Source organism: Stegodyphus dumicola, chromosome 3, assembly GCF_044657685.1.
Source record: "Stegodyphus dumicola isolate Sdum_Otavi_A_Nest chromosome 3, ASM4465768v1".
NCBI classification, from domain to species: domain Eukaryota; kingdom Metazoa; phylum Arthropoda; class Arachnida; order Araneae; family Eresidae; genus Stegodyphus; species Stegodyphus dumicola.
In genome coordinates this window covers 236,439,884-236,456,779 of record NC_140770.1, presented here as the reverse complement: position 1 = coordinate 236,456,779, position 16,896 = coordinate 236,439,884, and the positions used below count along the sequence as shown (strand labels likewise).

The following is a 16,896-nucleotide window of genomic DNA, read 5'->3' as shown; positions in this document are numbered from 1 at the left end:
CCATTCCCAGAATTTAAGCAAACTGCTTACTTTAAGACTTTCCGCGGACGAACGAATAACTTCTTACTTTAAATGGCTGGTAATTTAAAGAAAGATTATATCATATGTCAAGTGTAAAAGCCGTTAATTAAATATTCAAAAACTTTGTTGAATAGTGAATAAATAAAGTATAAATGTTAAAACCTAGATTTAAAGAGTTTGGCCACTTTTAGTAATTTTTATTTCATGTTTTTAGAATGAAAATATATTTTCTCAGTTATTTTTCGTACTCACTAATAACAAACGTCGGTGAAAGAAATGAGACCTGAACATATTTAATAGAGGTCTTAAAATATCCTTATTATGTGAAATGATACCACTTGGCGAAACAAAATAAGCGAAAGGAAAAAATATGCTTCTTACGTATATGTAGTATAACAAAGTACATTAATAAATTACACAATGCATGAGAATTTTAAAAAGAAATTTAGGTAGTTAAACGTTCTTCGTCATATTCGATCAAAAAATAAAATTGTTAGTTTATACTTTCTTACAATGACGTGTTTTAAATCCAAATTCTCAAATAGAATTTTAAATGAACTGAATGTAATTATTCTGAAATCTGTCTATCTACCTGTCTATGCACCTATATATCTATCGATCGATCGGTGTACATCTCTCTCTCTCTCTACATATATATATACATAACTATCGTATTATCATTTCTTTTGTTTTCTGCAATTTGTTAATGTCTTTATGCAGTTTATATACGGGTGATCTATGAAAATATTTTTTATCCTACAACAATACTACAGCAGATGAAAAATTAGCTTTAAATATTTTTGCATTTAATTAAGAGAGCGTAATTTAAAAAGAAAAAAGATGCATATTATTTTAGAATTTTTAGTCAATAGGAAACGAAAACGTAATTAGGAAAGTAATCATCTGTGAACGTAGAAAAGCAATTTGTTCCAAGCAATAAGAGGTTACAATTTTCTCAAAATCTTAGTTTCAAGGTCGAATAAAAGGTCGAAACTCTTTGGTAATGTAAATTTATATTCAATTTGCTTATAGTTCTATTTGACTTAGAAATTTAATCTCATCATCAGTTAAAATGACGGGGCTGTTAACAATGAAGGATTAAATTCCGTTATTTAAAATATACCGTCAGGTTAGCAAACAACAGCAGAACAAAACGATAATCAAGTTAAAGAAATATTTTTGCAATCCTTAGTTGTAAATACATACTTCCATTTATAAAGATATTTCAAATGGCAAAATATTCATTATTTATCATTTTTAAATTTAAATAAATCAATTTTGTAAAAATTACAGTTTTATAAAATTTAACTAACTTTTGATACGTTCTTCTGACCATATTTAAAATCAGAAAATTTTTGTGCTCATTATAAAAACTAAAACACGAAGGTGGGACTCCCGTACTACAAAACCTGACAGAGACAGTTGATATTCAAATCAAAAATGTTATTCAATGGCCGTACATAAGTTGTAGGGACAAATGTTTGCATTTTTACGTAACTAAGAATGTAATTCAATTTAGAGAACGATATTAAACAAATTTAAAAGTTACAAATAAATAGCAAAAATATTTAAAAGTCGCAAAATAATACATCAAAGAGATTGGTAAAATAGAAAGAGATATCACTGAATGCCATTTAATAGGGAAAGGAATCAGTCTAGAATTATTCTAATTTATTAATTAACCCACCCCACAATGCAAATAGAAAATGGCGTTCAAAAATCACACATTTTGAAATTAAATATATAGGTCAATTTTTGTCTTACGTGAAACATTTGTATTTTGTTTTTACTTCCTTGTACGAAGTAAAAAAGGAAGTATTGTAATCGCGAAAAGTTTCAGGCAGCATATTTCAAAGAAAATATCCATTTTGACCGCTATCGAATGCAATTTAACGATGTTTTTACGTGATATCTGTACGTAAGGACAGAATAAAATACTCTTTTCCTTCAAAAATTATAAAACTGCTTTAAAATTAATTCTGAAGAGAATTTTTCGTGGCGTCTGTGCGAACGTATGTACGTACGTGCGTACGTACGTATCTCGCATAACTCAAAAACGAGTAGCCTCAGAACGTTGAAATTTTGTTTATAGGACTGCTATAACATGTAGATGTGCACCTCGTATTTTGGTTGAAATCGGCCGCACCAAACGTATATAAATATATTTTATATCCACTCTGTTACCCGGCTCAGTGATCTCAGTTTCTTTATACGTTTGTACGTATACGTTTATACGTTTAAAATACGTTTATACGTTTGTAATTATACGTATATATACTCTTATACGTTTGTAAATTGTACATTTTTTGCTTTAAAAATGATTGAATTATGTTGTTTTTATTTTCCGGTTAAGAATTTTATGCCTTTAGTAAATATGTGTGCAATATTTTTAGAATTATCAGCAATTTTAAAGTTGTTTAATTGCCGCTAAGTCTTTTTTTAATGGTGGCCATTGATGTTTACATTTGAAACATTAGATTAGTGGATTTGTTGCCAATCTAGAGAAACTTAGCTTCGCAACAACAAAGATAACGCATTCATTTATTATTGCCAATTAAATCATGCTTAATTCTTTCTGGAATTTTTTCGAGGAAATCTTCGGCGAGGGTTTTGGCAACTAATTTCTGCAACAGTGTCCTGCCCTTACATGTCTTCGATTCATTTCGAGAAGTAATAGAGATTTCTCAGCAGCCGGAAGAGACTTATACAAGACAAAGGGAGAGCATCTGCTTATTAGTTTAGAGCTGACGTCGGAGTATTGAAACATCGCTTTGCCTTTAGATGCGCTTTGCACTGCGTTATGCTTAATGTTCTTAGTGTAACTAACCGTTGTAATTTGTGATACTGTGAAGAGCTATACGTGTATTATTTTTGTGTGTGTGTGAGTGCAGAACGTTCTAGAACTGTGAAGAGTTTCTTTTAATAAAATTAATCTTATCAAACTATCATCGATTCTGTGTGCATTGAATCTATTACAAACCCGTACGCACACAACAATTTTTGGTGTAAGGAGTGGAATTGAATGTCGGTGACAAAAGCAATGAATGAGAAATTAAGACAGCTGGTGGCAGCTTTTGTTGGATTCAAAGTAGAGATGAGAGCAAGCAAAGAATCGTTAAAGAAGAGATAAAAGGGGGCAAGAGAAATTTAAAGGGCCCGTTAATTCCGTTAAAGAACAGACGTACGTTTGCCAAGAAAAGATAGAAGAGATAGTAAAGTCCGCTAAGGAAGAGATGAAAGCGAAAGATGGTCAAGAAAAGATGGAACGGGCCTTGAATTCAGTTCAAGAAAAGAATGAAGCACGCAAATAGGAAATGGAATGAAAAATTACTGTCATAATAAATAAATAATTTGCAGCTATATTAGGCAAAATAGACACGGATGAAAACAAAGTTGTAAGAACTGAAGAAAGAGTTTCTTCTATCGAAGGGTAAATAGAACACCCTGCTGGTGTCGCCAAATGAAATGACACCTTGAAGCAAATTCTTAGCGACAGCACGAAGCAATTCTGATGGTTCTGGTGATATTAAATTTTTACCCATGCCTTCTCGTCCCTAATTTAAAGCTACCCACATATGATAGTAAGACCTTCTGAAATGTGCATAAAAATTCTTTTTCTATACTAGCACATTTAAATGGATGGGATTCCTAAGGTAAGAGCTGGCCTCTAGCCGCTTTTGTGTGAGGAGACGTAGCGGATATCCTTCTAACTCTGCTCGAAAACCAAAGGCTAGACTTCGAAGCTCTAACCGGCGCGTTTTAGCTGCACTTTGGAAAGAAGAGTTTAAAAGCTTCCATTAAAATCTCACAAACACAGAACACACCACGGAAACAACCCAGGAGCTCCCCACGAATATTGAAATTCTTTCTCATCACGCCTTTTAAGATTGCTCAACAGATACATACAGAAGACAGAAGATCATCAATGGAGCAGCCGCACCATCATTACAACTTCCGGCAATAGATGCTCCATCGATGAATACCATCTATTATCTGCTACACCAAGCCAAGAAGGTGGCTTGGTGGTCAGCGGGCATTTATTGAGAATGTTTTACATTAGTTTTTACATGAATAATGATATAGAGTTTTACATTAGAGAATGTGTACAAAGAAACATATAAAATATGAATACAATTATTACAGTAATACAATTCTGAGACGTGTACAGATACAGTTGAAAAATTATACAGATAAATGTACTTAAAAATGTAAGAATGTAGATATCAAAAAAAAATGTTAAACATATAAAACATATAAAAAATGAAGCTTCATAAAATTATATTTTTATGAATCTTCAGTTAAAAAAATGACTAGTAACAAAACCTATTATGGAAGATGGATTATACTTTTTTTTTTAATTTTAGCTACTACATTTAGCGAAATTTCTTCAATGAATTTATCGACTTTTTAATTACATTTGCAGGTGTATCTAGCGACATTTGAAAGTGCGAGTTGGCATCCATCGATATGCTGCTGTTTTCAAAAATAGCGCGAACTGAAATTCTTTTTCCTTTTGAATTACAAACATATACTATTGTAGTCGTTAATAGCACAGTTCTTCTCCGCGTCAATAGGCAAGTTGATGAATTTTTATGAGAACCACCGACATTCTTGTTTATAATTGCATTACTGGAAGTTTCCGTTTTTGTTTTGTCTAACTGTTGATCGATGGCGCCATTGCTGAGAAAGCAATGATTATTGTGTTTACAATAATTAAAAACTGGCGGCATAACATTTTCAGTTATTTTCAATTTAGTTATTTGCTATTGCTTCGCGTTTGCCGGGTTGTTCATGCTTTTCGTGAAGATTTCTTTCGTGAAGTGATATGAAATGTGAAGCGTTCTGTACAAGAAGGTAAGATATTTGTACTTTTATGTAATTTTTCAATGTGAACGAAATATGTTTATCAGTGATATGTTAATAATGTTTAAATTGTCACTCATAATCAAGGGCGTAGCCTGAATTTCCATAAAGGCATGCTGCTGAACACCAAATGTTTCGATAATTATATTAAATGAAAATTAGAATTGCATGTATTGGAAAGTTGAATATTGTTTTTGCGTATTAATATGTTGTTTTTAAGGTCTGATTTAAGGTTTTTTCAATTCATATTAGTGGTCCGCCAAATATAAAATTATAAATGTAGTGGTCCGTGAAGTTCTAAGGGTTCACGACCGCTACTCTAGGGCACGGAAGATAATACCACTCTCAGCAAGAAGGATGGAAATTAATTAGTGGTCATCTCCTAAAACTGAGTTTGTCAAATAATGAGAAACCCCATTTTAAAGCGCTTCAAACATCTGTAATGAGTGTTCGCAATAATAGATTCTTCATCACGGGAAATATCAATGGTATTCCTTGCAGTACAGTTAAACTCATATGTACGCCGATTTGCGTCACCTGCAGATTGTGTCCAGGGTAAAGTCGACATCGATGGAAAATTAAACGTTATCATCACGTTTGAAGGTGCACCTACTCTCACACGGCATTTGTAACAAGTATTACAGACTCACACTGGAATCAGACTTTCTACAGAAATAAAATTTTCCTTTCATCTTTAAAGATAAAGAAATGCATTCTGTCTTTGAAGACATAACCCTATTCGGAATTAATAATGAAGGATTTGAATCTTCCACGAAATCATAGTTCAAGACAATATTACAGTACCAGCAAGAACATAGTATTCACTTTCTGGATACATAGCCGAAAATAGAAATTTTCTTTGCAGTGTAATGAAATATCTTAACAATTGTAGCACCCCACAATAAGCACTAGTAGCCTCGGCAGTCATCCACACCGACTGATTTATCCCGGTGAGAGTTGTTAATGTCAGTGATAAAACGAAAATCTTTAGAAAAGGCGAGGTGGTTGTAGCATATACTCCAGAGACTTGTCTTAAACGATTCAATAGTCGTCCAATCTCTGTGTCTTCGGCGACTCTAATATCAGAGTTAATGCAGAATTCAAAACTAAGCGGTGAAGACAGGAGTGCTGCCTAAGGTAGTAAGCAACATTTGTAAGGCTTATGAAGACCGTGCTGAGAGGTATTTTCTACGAAAGCTGTATGATATGCCTAGATGGCATCATCATCGTTGGAAAAACTTCGGAGGAATTTGAGGAAAAACGTTTTTTGAAACTTTAGAAAATCTTAGAAAGGGTGCTTCAGAAGCTGAAAGAAGCTAATCTAAGTCCCGCCAAAGATAAACTATTGAGACAGGAAATTGCATCCCTCGGATATGTCATCTGTGCTGAAGTTCTGTGTAGAGATCTAGAAAACGTTTCGGTAGTTAAAGATTGGAGACGTTGTTTTATATATTGAGTGAATCCCAAAAAACTCAATACTGTTTTATCTTAAACTGATAGTAAGCCCCGAATATGTCCATCTGCTGAGAAGGTTTCTGAGGCTTTGCACCTGCTATAGGAGATTTGTGAAGGTTTTTTCTTCTATCGCAAGACCACCTCACATACTGACAGAGAGCAAACAAAAGTTTTTGTGGATAAAAAATGTGAAGTGGTTGCATTTAACAAACTGAAGGAAACTTTGACATCAGTGGCAATTCTGACGTATCTTTAGCTGGACAAAGCATTTATTTTCGATACGAATGTAAGGAATGAGAGTGTCAGTGCCGTTTTGTCTCAAGAAATAAGCGGTCAAGAACTTGTCGTAGGACATTGGAGCAAGTGTTATCTAAACAGTAGAGTAATTACTGGTCGCCATGGAAGAGCTGCTAGCAATATTTAAAGGGTGTAGAACATTTCCATCATTTTCTCTCCGCCATAAAATTCCTGCTCCGCACAGAACATGCATCTTTGTCTCGGCTTTTAAATTTCAAGAATCCTGAGAGTTAAATAGCCAGATGGACACAGAGACTCTCTATATGTGACCTAACTATCCATCTTCGGAAGGAAACGCAATGTCTGCTGATATTGTTCCAGTATCGAAGCGAAATATCCCCGGAGTCCAGTCACCCTTGAATACCCCCCCGGGGTCGATTCAGGAGAATTTCTGGAAGGCTACTGGTTAGGATGTGTACCTAGACAATCTCGGCCACGGGAGCACAAAATCAGTCCTATATGGTGGATAAAGTTTGACCAATCCTTGGTGATTTGGTTGCATTCTGTCCCTTCGAGGGTGATTGACATAAAGGGATGGAGCACATACAGTATTAACTGTTGCTTCGGGTTGGTGCACAGGGAGCGCAAAAGGTGTCTGCGTAAACATTAATATTTCTTCTTATCTTACCATAGCAATAATATTTCCATCCTATGCTTAGTAAAGAGCCCATGGGGGACTGCGACCGCATGGATGGTCTCAGGAGATCGAACAAAACATCCTGCATGAATCGTACCAGGTCAGAAGTTCTCGTCTCTGGTGTCCCAGTCACCCTGGAATGGTCTTTACGCAATCCTAAACATGCTGAGCGACGTCGTGGTTCGTATTCTTAAGTCATCAAATTCTAAGCCTATCTAAGTCTTTTAATTCTAAGTCTTTCGTTACGATAGGCTAGCCGGTTACTATGGCCATAGTAATAGCTCATAGTGTGTATAATGTAAATAGTAAATTAAGACCATGGTCATATTTGCATATAAATTTGTAAATTTATGCATTTACATATTGGTTTAGCATTGGTTTGTTTTATGTCATATATTGCAATTATTGTTGTAGTATTCCATTGCTTTTCTTTTGTTGTAAGTATGGAATCCTGTCCAGGGAATGTACTGCCCGGAACGTGCAGTCTTTGGGGAAAAGGCAATGTTATGAGTTTTGCACATATGCGGAAATTATGTCTGAAATTGCAGCATTTTCTTGTATAATACAACATGAAAATCTAAAGAAGCTAAGCTTGGTCGGAAAAGTAAGAATATAGAGGCAAGTCTATTTACCATTGAGTAAGCGGCTATCTTGTTAAATTGGCGAGATATCGTCAAGTTGTGGATAGTTCTGGCTACTAATTTTTGTGGTAAAATTATGCGAGAAATCGCCAAAGTCGCCAAATACGGTGACCATTTGATGACATTTTGGGGTACTTGTCCGTTTTCCCTTAACCTTCTTAGTAGTTTTAAATGTATCTACTGGTTGTACTCTGTGACACTGTGAAGAGTTGTACGAGCACTTTTTTGTGGAAAGTTGCAGAAGTGTTTCTTTTGTGAAAATAAATGGTATCGGATCATCGGTTACATCAATTATATATATATATATCACTAAAAGTAAAATAAATATATAAATTATAAAGAAATACGATATTGCTACTAAATCATCCAACTTGTTAAGCAAATGAACTTACAGTTTTTAAGATAAAGATATTTTCTGACTTAGAAATAAGAATACAATAAGGAGTTGGTCTGGAGCTTAACTTTGGTAAGGAGCCAGATCATTGGAGACAACACAAGCTATAAATGCTTTTAACATCAGGGCAGAATTTGCTGTAATGTAAGTCATAAGTTTCACCTTTTGCTGCCATTATAAAATATAAATAATAAGAGTACTATCTATTAAATTCAAAAAACATTATGTGTTTATGAAATAAATGAATTAATTACGTACCTAAATTATCTGAATAGCTGATTTATCGTCATCACTTATGTAACTAATACTAGCAAGTACAATGTGTATTGTACACATTGTAAAATCGTAATTAAAATAATTAAAATTGTAAAAAAATTTACATTTACAAATTTAATTAAATTTGTAAAATTGTAAATCGCAATTGTATTTGTACATTGCAGTACAATGTGTACAATGTGTCTGAGAGACAGTTACAAAATGTTTTCGTCGTTGCCAATGTTAAAAAAGGCCATTGTTCATTAAGTCCAAACAATGGTGGTCGAATTCTAACAACTGATCAACAATGCGAACTTTCATAAGCAGTTCTAAACAATTATTTCTTATTATAAAAGTTTAACATTATAAAATTAACAGAAATAATTTCAAACTCATATCCTGGCGAAAAGCCATATGGCAGCCTAAAACCGTATTCTCCCGCCGTTCCCAACTTGTCGTGCACTCTTTCTAAAAATCGGTACTTTTTTAAAATGCTGCGGGACGCGTGACAAATTGTGGGCGTCTGGCGGGACGTCTGGTCACTTTGGAGTAAGCTGAAATCAGTTGAAACTACAAACTTCATCAGCTTTTTGATGATTCATTTTTCAACAGGGCCGATAGTCTTAGCTTGCTGTGTCGAGATCCAGTAATCCAATTCTGTCATTTTCCAATGATCTTGATATAGGAGGTTTTAAACATGTTATTAAGGCGTTGTGTCTACTCCCCTAACACAGATAAATATTAATGCAAAATTAGAAAAGCAACAATTCTTTACGCAAAGTGTAAACCCCCTCATATTAATTGTGTATAACGAAATAAATATTACTAGTTTTAAAAAAATCAAGTAAATTTATTAAAGTAAACGTTTAAAACGCTTAACAGGTAACTTCATCATTAAACCTGCCAGACAGAATATATAAATAGCGTTTCAGGTCAACCTCCTTACTATTAAATCTGGAGCAAACAGAAGTGAGTGTATTCGCCGACTGGTAGGAATTCTCTAAAGCTTGGCTAGATTTTATTGTCTTTTTAGTGACCGCCCAATGCGAAACAGAATTTTTCTCAGCCTTTTCGAATCAACTTTTTTTAAACTGCTTTCATTTCATTACTCTTTCAATTTTTTTTTCTTTGCAAACAATCAACTCGTATGGTCTATTTTATAGTATATTGCTTTCTTGAAGGTAGGCGTTTGCTCAAACAACAGTTTCTGTTCAATGCGATATATATATTTCTTGGTCATATTTCTAAGGTTTCTTGTATTTCTACAATTTCCTTTTCTAACGTATTTGTAACGCGTTCATAAAATGTTTCATGATTCTTTTTATTTTATTCCTATTAATGCAATAAGAATATGAAGGTGATATCCCATCAGAAATACTAATCTAAAATTTAAATTTACTATCTTTGATGTAATAAATGCTAAAGGAGAAAATGTGACTCAGTTAAAGATTTCATCATCCAATTAGAATTGATTTATTTAGCTAAATACAATTTGTTCCTACCTCAAGTGAAGTATCAATGCGTATTAACTCCCGCTTCTTATTTTAATTGTTAAGGTCTATAAAAAGCTTAAAATTGATACAATATATTAAATGAAACGCAAAAACACGTGCTCACTCGCGTTCGGAAGCCATTAACTCATGCAAGCACTTATTTAGACCTGAAAGAGAAGTAAAAAATTTTACTGCGTTAATATTTTAGTGTAAACGTTTATACACAAAAAAGGTTTGAATACTTTCTTAGTATAAACAGTTCAGTCAAAAATATTTCATTTAAACCTAGTGTAGTTTTATTTCATTTGCAGTACGTTATTTGGATTTCAAACTGGAACCTGAAGAAGAAGAACCTTTTCTTTCTAAAAGCTCTCAAAATGTATAGAGTTTCATTCAAAATATATTCCAAACTAAGGCTGCATTTTTGCGTTATTTTAAAAAATCGAAATTTATTTTATTCATCATTTATAAGCTCTGTTCGTATTAACTAAGCTTTTAAAATTCATTACAAAAAATGTTTTTTTATATTCTGTCATTGGAAGACAAGGCATATATGTATATTTCTATGCGGCTTGTAAAAACAGTTTTACTGCAATAGAAATCTAAATAAATTATACTTAAAGTACTGACTCAAATTTAATTCAATAATTCTTCGCATTCATTAACTTTATGTTGAGATAATGTATAAAAAGGCCTTTCTAACACTCAAAAACTTGGTATATCATAAATGCTCTCTTTAATCAAAATTATTTTTATCGGAAAGGAAATTGCTGAAATAAAGCCTTTATTATTTCCAATTTTCATTAAAAATGAATATTTTATAAGCCACGTTATAAACATTAAGAATTCTATTTTCATAAGCATGCTGTAAATAGTGGTCTTATAAATTTAATAAAACTTATCAATTGATAAATTTTAAGCGCTGACTAAATAGAAAATACCAGAATCTGCATTAAAAATGCAATAATAATGTTCTTTAATCATTTTAGTTCTCCAGCATTACTTGGTTATAATAAAAAATATTTTTGTCCATTATTATGATATTGTATTAAAGATAAAAGATGTTTTTTCGATCTAAACAAAGAAACGTTCATTAGAAATGTTATTAAATTATTCCAGTTTTTCATTAATTAATTTCGTTTTGTAGGAGAAGAAATATTTTGGAAAAGAAATTAATTAAAATATACCAGCGTTTTGAAAACTGATATGTGAGAAACGCACATTCGAATATCTCAAAATGAACAAGTGTTCACAAAACATTTTCGAGGGCAGATGGCTATCTTGACAATAAATAATTATTTTAATAAATTTTTATTTAATTTACTTCAGTTTCTTTAGCTTTCTGTAAGTGGTTTATAGACTGCTGCGTCAAATCAGAAATGCCTACTCTATGCATATCAACTTACAACAAAAGATACAAGTGCACAAGTTTCGATAATTTACTTCCCAGAATTGCCCTATAGAGTCCCCCCGTGATTTTATTTATATACATTAATCGAATATTCGAGTTTGAATACATCTTAGTCGATATTGAAGCAAATTGTAAGCTGATTATACACAGATGTATCCAAAATTATCGCATCCCACGTGCGTGATGTCTTGATGTAAGTAGTTATTATAACCAGTAAGTAATAGGAAGAGCCGATATTCGAATTCCATGGAAGGCACACTTAAATTTTTCTGTTTTCTAATTCGAAAATATAAAATATATTCTACAGTTGCTAAAACAGCAGCTACAGCAGCTACTAAGAAAGACATACGTGTGTGTGCACGTTGTCAGTAAGAAACATGCGGGAGACCACCTTAAGCTGAGAACATTAAATTGGTAGTCACGTTTGTGAAATATTTATTAATTCAGTCCTCTGTGAAAATCGGAAGCAAATGCGATTTACACTGGCTCATTTTTGTTTTCAGTCTCTTGTGTTTTTCAATTTTATTTGCAAATATTAATTACTAAATGTTAGCGAAATGATTTTATTTATCTGTCGAGTATCTTTCAAACTTTTTTCTTTCGAAGTGAGTTATTCGAAATGTCTTGGGTAAAAAAATATTCCAAATATCCTAATTATGAATTAATATATAAGTATTCGGATACTTCGAACAATCAATTTATATAGGTTAAGATTCCTATCGATAGGCCGGCTCTTTCGTTGAGCCACCTGCATCACTTTCTAGTTATTGTCAAGGGGCGCTACCTGTTGACTTTTTAGTATATACTACATGAAGCTTCAAAATGGCTCTCTTGACCGGGAGTTGATCCACGTTCAAACAAGATTGGTTTACAAGAAAGTAAGATTTTTGTACTTTTCTTCTAATTTATCAATACAAGGGAAATATAGATATCAGTGAGACGTTAATTGTACTTTTACTGCTAACATTTAAAACTGTGGTTAAATCAGAGTTATTTGTCTATATTAACAATGGCTGTTTACTTTGTTTTAACCGAAATTGTGGGCATATTACATACCGAGAGCTAATTGCCTTCAATGAGCCAGCCTGCATTGCTATGAATGGGCTGTTGGCCCAACCATGTGAACCATATAGAGGCTAATATTTTGTAACTTTTTTGAGTTGAAGAATAAAATGCATATCAGTTACATCAATGAAATATTATTACATCAATTAAATGGAGAATTTCTACAACAGAGACGGAGAGAATGGAAATTAGAAATTGTTACCCAGTTCTATTTAGCAAGATTATTTGGGAAAGCATATACACAAGCAGCAGCAGTAGGAACGACAAGGAATGTTTTGCTAAAAGAGGAGTTTAGCCTGTTAACAAAGATGTATTTCAAGACTCCCATTTTATTGCAGAAGTGCAGTTTGAAACAAATGATGTTCCAGTTGAAGTTCCTGACACAAGCCTAACTGCTTCTGCAAGTGGAATGTCACATGACATACAGCCTCCAAGGAGAAAAATCGCTTGCAGCTACCAGTGGAATAGAATCAGAATCGCTTCCAGCTGGTGCATCAACAATGTTGTCAAAAGTTAAAGTTTCTTTAAAATCTCTCCGATTCCATCTAAATTCTCAAGTGGAAAAGGCTCAAAACATAAAAACAATACTGACAGCAAGTAGCCCATACAAGCAGTTCCTGGAAGAGACTGATAAAAAACAAAAGGAGGAAGAGGCACCGCCATGAAAATACGACTCCAAACTTCTGAACCGGAGAAGACAGTAAAGGCTAAACTTTCATTGCCTTGAGTAAATAGCCTTAGAAATCGAAACGAGGATCCATGGTTCTGTGCTATCTCTTGTGAATGACTTAAGAGAAGACATGATTCAATGGTCTATCGTGTAAAGTGTGGATTTATGAGAAGTGTGCTGATATCAGAAAGGGGATCAAAATGTAAATTGCGAAAAATGAAACTGAACTCATCAAGAGCGAATAATTGATGCAGTAATTTGTGTAAGATTTATAGCCTATAGCCTAATATTATTCCATTGTATTAAGATTATACTGTATTAAAATGAAAATAGCTACTGACCCATTCATAGAAACTCCGTGGCTCAATGAAGGCGACCGGTTTTCTTCATTGGGTAAGGGGCACCTATTTTTATTTTTTTAATACTTACTGAGCATTTCATAATTATAACGTCTATTACTAGACATATGTAGTACGGAAAGTACTATTTACGTTAACGTGTACAAAATTTCAAAACTGATCGATTTACGGATTTAAACTATTTTAAGGATCATGCTGTAAAAGTGGCCCATCGATAGCAACATTGCCCTATAATAAAAACATGAAAATAAAGGGGCATTCAATTTTTCGTTTGATATCCTTCAGCTAAAATTATACTTTTCGTTCGCTCTGGCATAGGTTTAACTAATTTATTCTTCTATGGATGTTACATATTGTTCCATTTCTCTGTAAGGATCGCTTTTTCAGAAGCTTTCGCAGAAATATCCTTTTTTTTTTTTTTTTTGTTCTCTTCTGCAACTTACTCCATACATGTTTGACAGAATTTATATCCGGGGAATATGCAGGCATTTTGATAACGATAATCACAAGCTAACATTTAGAGCTGTGTATTTAGGATCGTTTATCCTGACAGAAGTTTAACATATTTTGCATTTTAAGTTTTTTTGCATATTTTAGGTTTCCATTACAAATATTTATATATTTATACTGAACTGTATTATTTTCTACAGAAACAAAATCTCCCATCTCAAAGGCAGCGAATTAACTCCAAACCATTGTGCCTCTTCTCGCGCTTAACACCATGCAATTGGAATTTCGAATTCAGACTTTTATTGGGCTATCACCGCCCAGTAATTTGCTAATCGGATCCGAATATATTAAATTTCGACTTGCCTGCAGGTATAACATTGTTCCATATAATAAATCTTATGCTAACCATGAATTTTGAGAAAGCCAGGTGGGCGTTCCTGGTTTTCTTGTTGATAAAGAATTTCGTTCTTGCTGATCTCTCATTGTATCCATTGTATCTTTTGTTTCAGAGTTAACCTTTATTGCAAACAGTTTACAGCTCTAATTTTGGGGTGTTATTTGACTTTCCATAGACTAAATCTCTGGTTCCAAATATTAGTTTGGAATGTGGTTCAGACTTTATTGCATTATAAACAGTTCCATGAAACTTCTATTGTTTTATAATATCAGAGATAATAGAACGCTTTATGTCAGGGATTTTCTGGATGTTTCGAATGATTTTTATCATATTTAAAATTATGAATTATTAAATTTCTAATAGAACACCCGTGTTAATCTGTAGCGTCTTGCCTTGACTTTAGAATTGTTAAAGTATTTTTCTAAACAAGTAATAATTTCCAAATGCAGACAATCATTTTTGTGATGTATTCTCATTTAGAACGACAAGAAACATCATCTGTCGAAATATCAACAACTTTTCGAGTCATTGAATTATTATGGGCTCATTAAATTTTTTGAATAAACAATTTTATTACAATAAATATTTTAATGGCATTTATTTCGTAACAAGCAAGATTTAGAATAGAGAAATACAATATATCAGAAAAAAATTGGGAGTCCATGTTTTAATACTTTATAAGGTATTTCTCCAGCCTTCTTGGCATGCCTTCGTGGTGTCGTAGTCGGCACCCTGGGCGCGTGTTCCAGAGGTCCATGGTTCGATTCCCGGCGAAAGCGTTTGCTCATTGTTCATCTTTACTGCTTCCAAATAGCCTAATGTCTCTACAGTGGTGCCAGAACTAAAAGGGTAGTGGGTGAATGATAAATCTCTACACCCAGGATTTGGCGATTGGGTCTCCTAAAAACCCAGTTGCCCTTTAAAAAGGGGCGTATATAAGGCATTTCTCCCGCCTTCTTGACATACCTTGGTGGTTAGGGGAGCCTACTGCGATACCGAAATGCAGGGGTTCAAAATGCAAAGCTCTAGCCAACGACAGGCGCAGTCTTGCTCTCTTTGCTTCGATGAATTTCGTAGGCTTGTTATGATGTTATTGTCAGACAAGTGAGATAAGTCACAATACAACAGATCTTGTACTTAAAATTCCTCACTGATAAATATCATCTGATCTTTCCGAAAGATCTTTAGTAAAATAAAAGAAACATATTCGTTGGAACTTTTTCCTTAAGAAATGTGTGATAAATTCAAGTTTCATACACTTTGTTGAAAGTTGTCGCTTGATAAGAATTGTCATAATATGGAAGCGTATAAAGTTTGATTAATTTGTTGAACAAAAATCACGGCTTTACGGTCAAGTTTTTAATAGATATATTTAATCCTGGTAACGTTTATAAATATTCTGTATACGCATATTTGTTCCTCATTATTGTTTTGTTCAAATATATACCAATGGAACAAATTAGTAACTAAAATTCAGATTCATTTAGAATTAAGATCAGGATGATGCGTAATAACGCTTGCAAAAGACTGAGCAGTTCGGATGTTCTCACTCCTGATGCAAATTAACTGATAACAAATTAATCTGATAATATGATATTAATAATAATAAGAAACAATTCAAAGTTAATTTTAAGAAAAATCAATGAAACTGCAAGTGATTCCTGTTATTGAACAGTTTGAGGATGGTTGAAGTCTTTATACATTATTAGAAACTACAGCCCTTACTAAGAAACATTTTTATAACCGCAATATGCGTATTAATGATACATAAAGTTCATAACGATAATATGCATCGACATTTTTACGATTATAATACTAAATAAAAATTACATTGGTAATATAAAGCTTTTCGCAAATATTTGTATTATTCATGAAATCTCATAATTATATATAATTCTTTAGTATTTATATAATACAATTTCAAGCGCTACGATGAAGAATCATTATTGAACAAATTTAGTAATGTTTCTTGATCGTATTCAGGAAGTACAAGCGAACTGGTGTATGTGTGAATATTTATTTTGCGCTTGTTTTAACTTTTAAAAACCAATCTGAAAAAGGCCTTTCTAAATTCTTCGAGATAATATTGAACTGTGCTTCCCTTTCATTCTTTTGTTTTCTAAGTCTTACCATGAACTTACACCGGCAAATCACATTCTTTATTTCTTTCTAAGCTCTGCATTATTATTAACTAAGATTCTTGTTTTAAGGTATGAATTATGTATACTTTGGAAGGAAATCTCTTTCTTCCTGTTTAATTGATACCAGAAGAAAGAAGATATTTTGCTTCATTCAGTCGCGTACACAGTGTAGATTTGCATGCTAAGTACCAATTGATATTTTCCATATTTCAAATATGAAATTATATATATATAATGTGCTTAATGCAATTTAATTAATCTGAAACTGATTGTTCTTAGAGCTGCATACATTATATTTATCATTTCATACAAAATGCATAACACTATGCAAAGTATGTTGCGAATTT

At 33.0% G+C, this 16,896-nt stretch overlaps 1 protein-coding gene across 1 annotated transcript in view; it reads left to right on the top strand.

Annotated features, from left to right (window-relative positions):
• Positions 1 to 16,896, top strand: part of LOC118183024 (green-sensitive opsin-1-like) — a 248,901-nt gene that overhangs the window by 212,142 nt on the left and 19,863 nt on the right. The gene's annotated exons all lie outside the window — the stretch shown is intronic.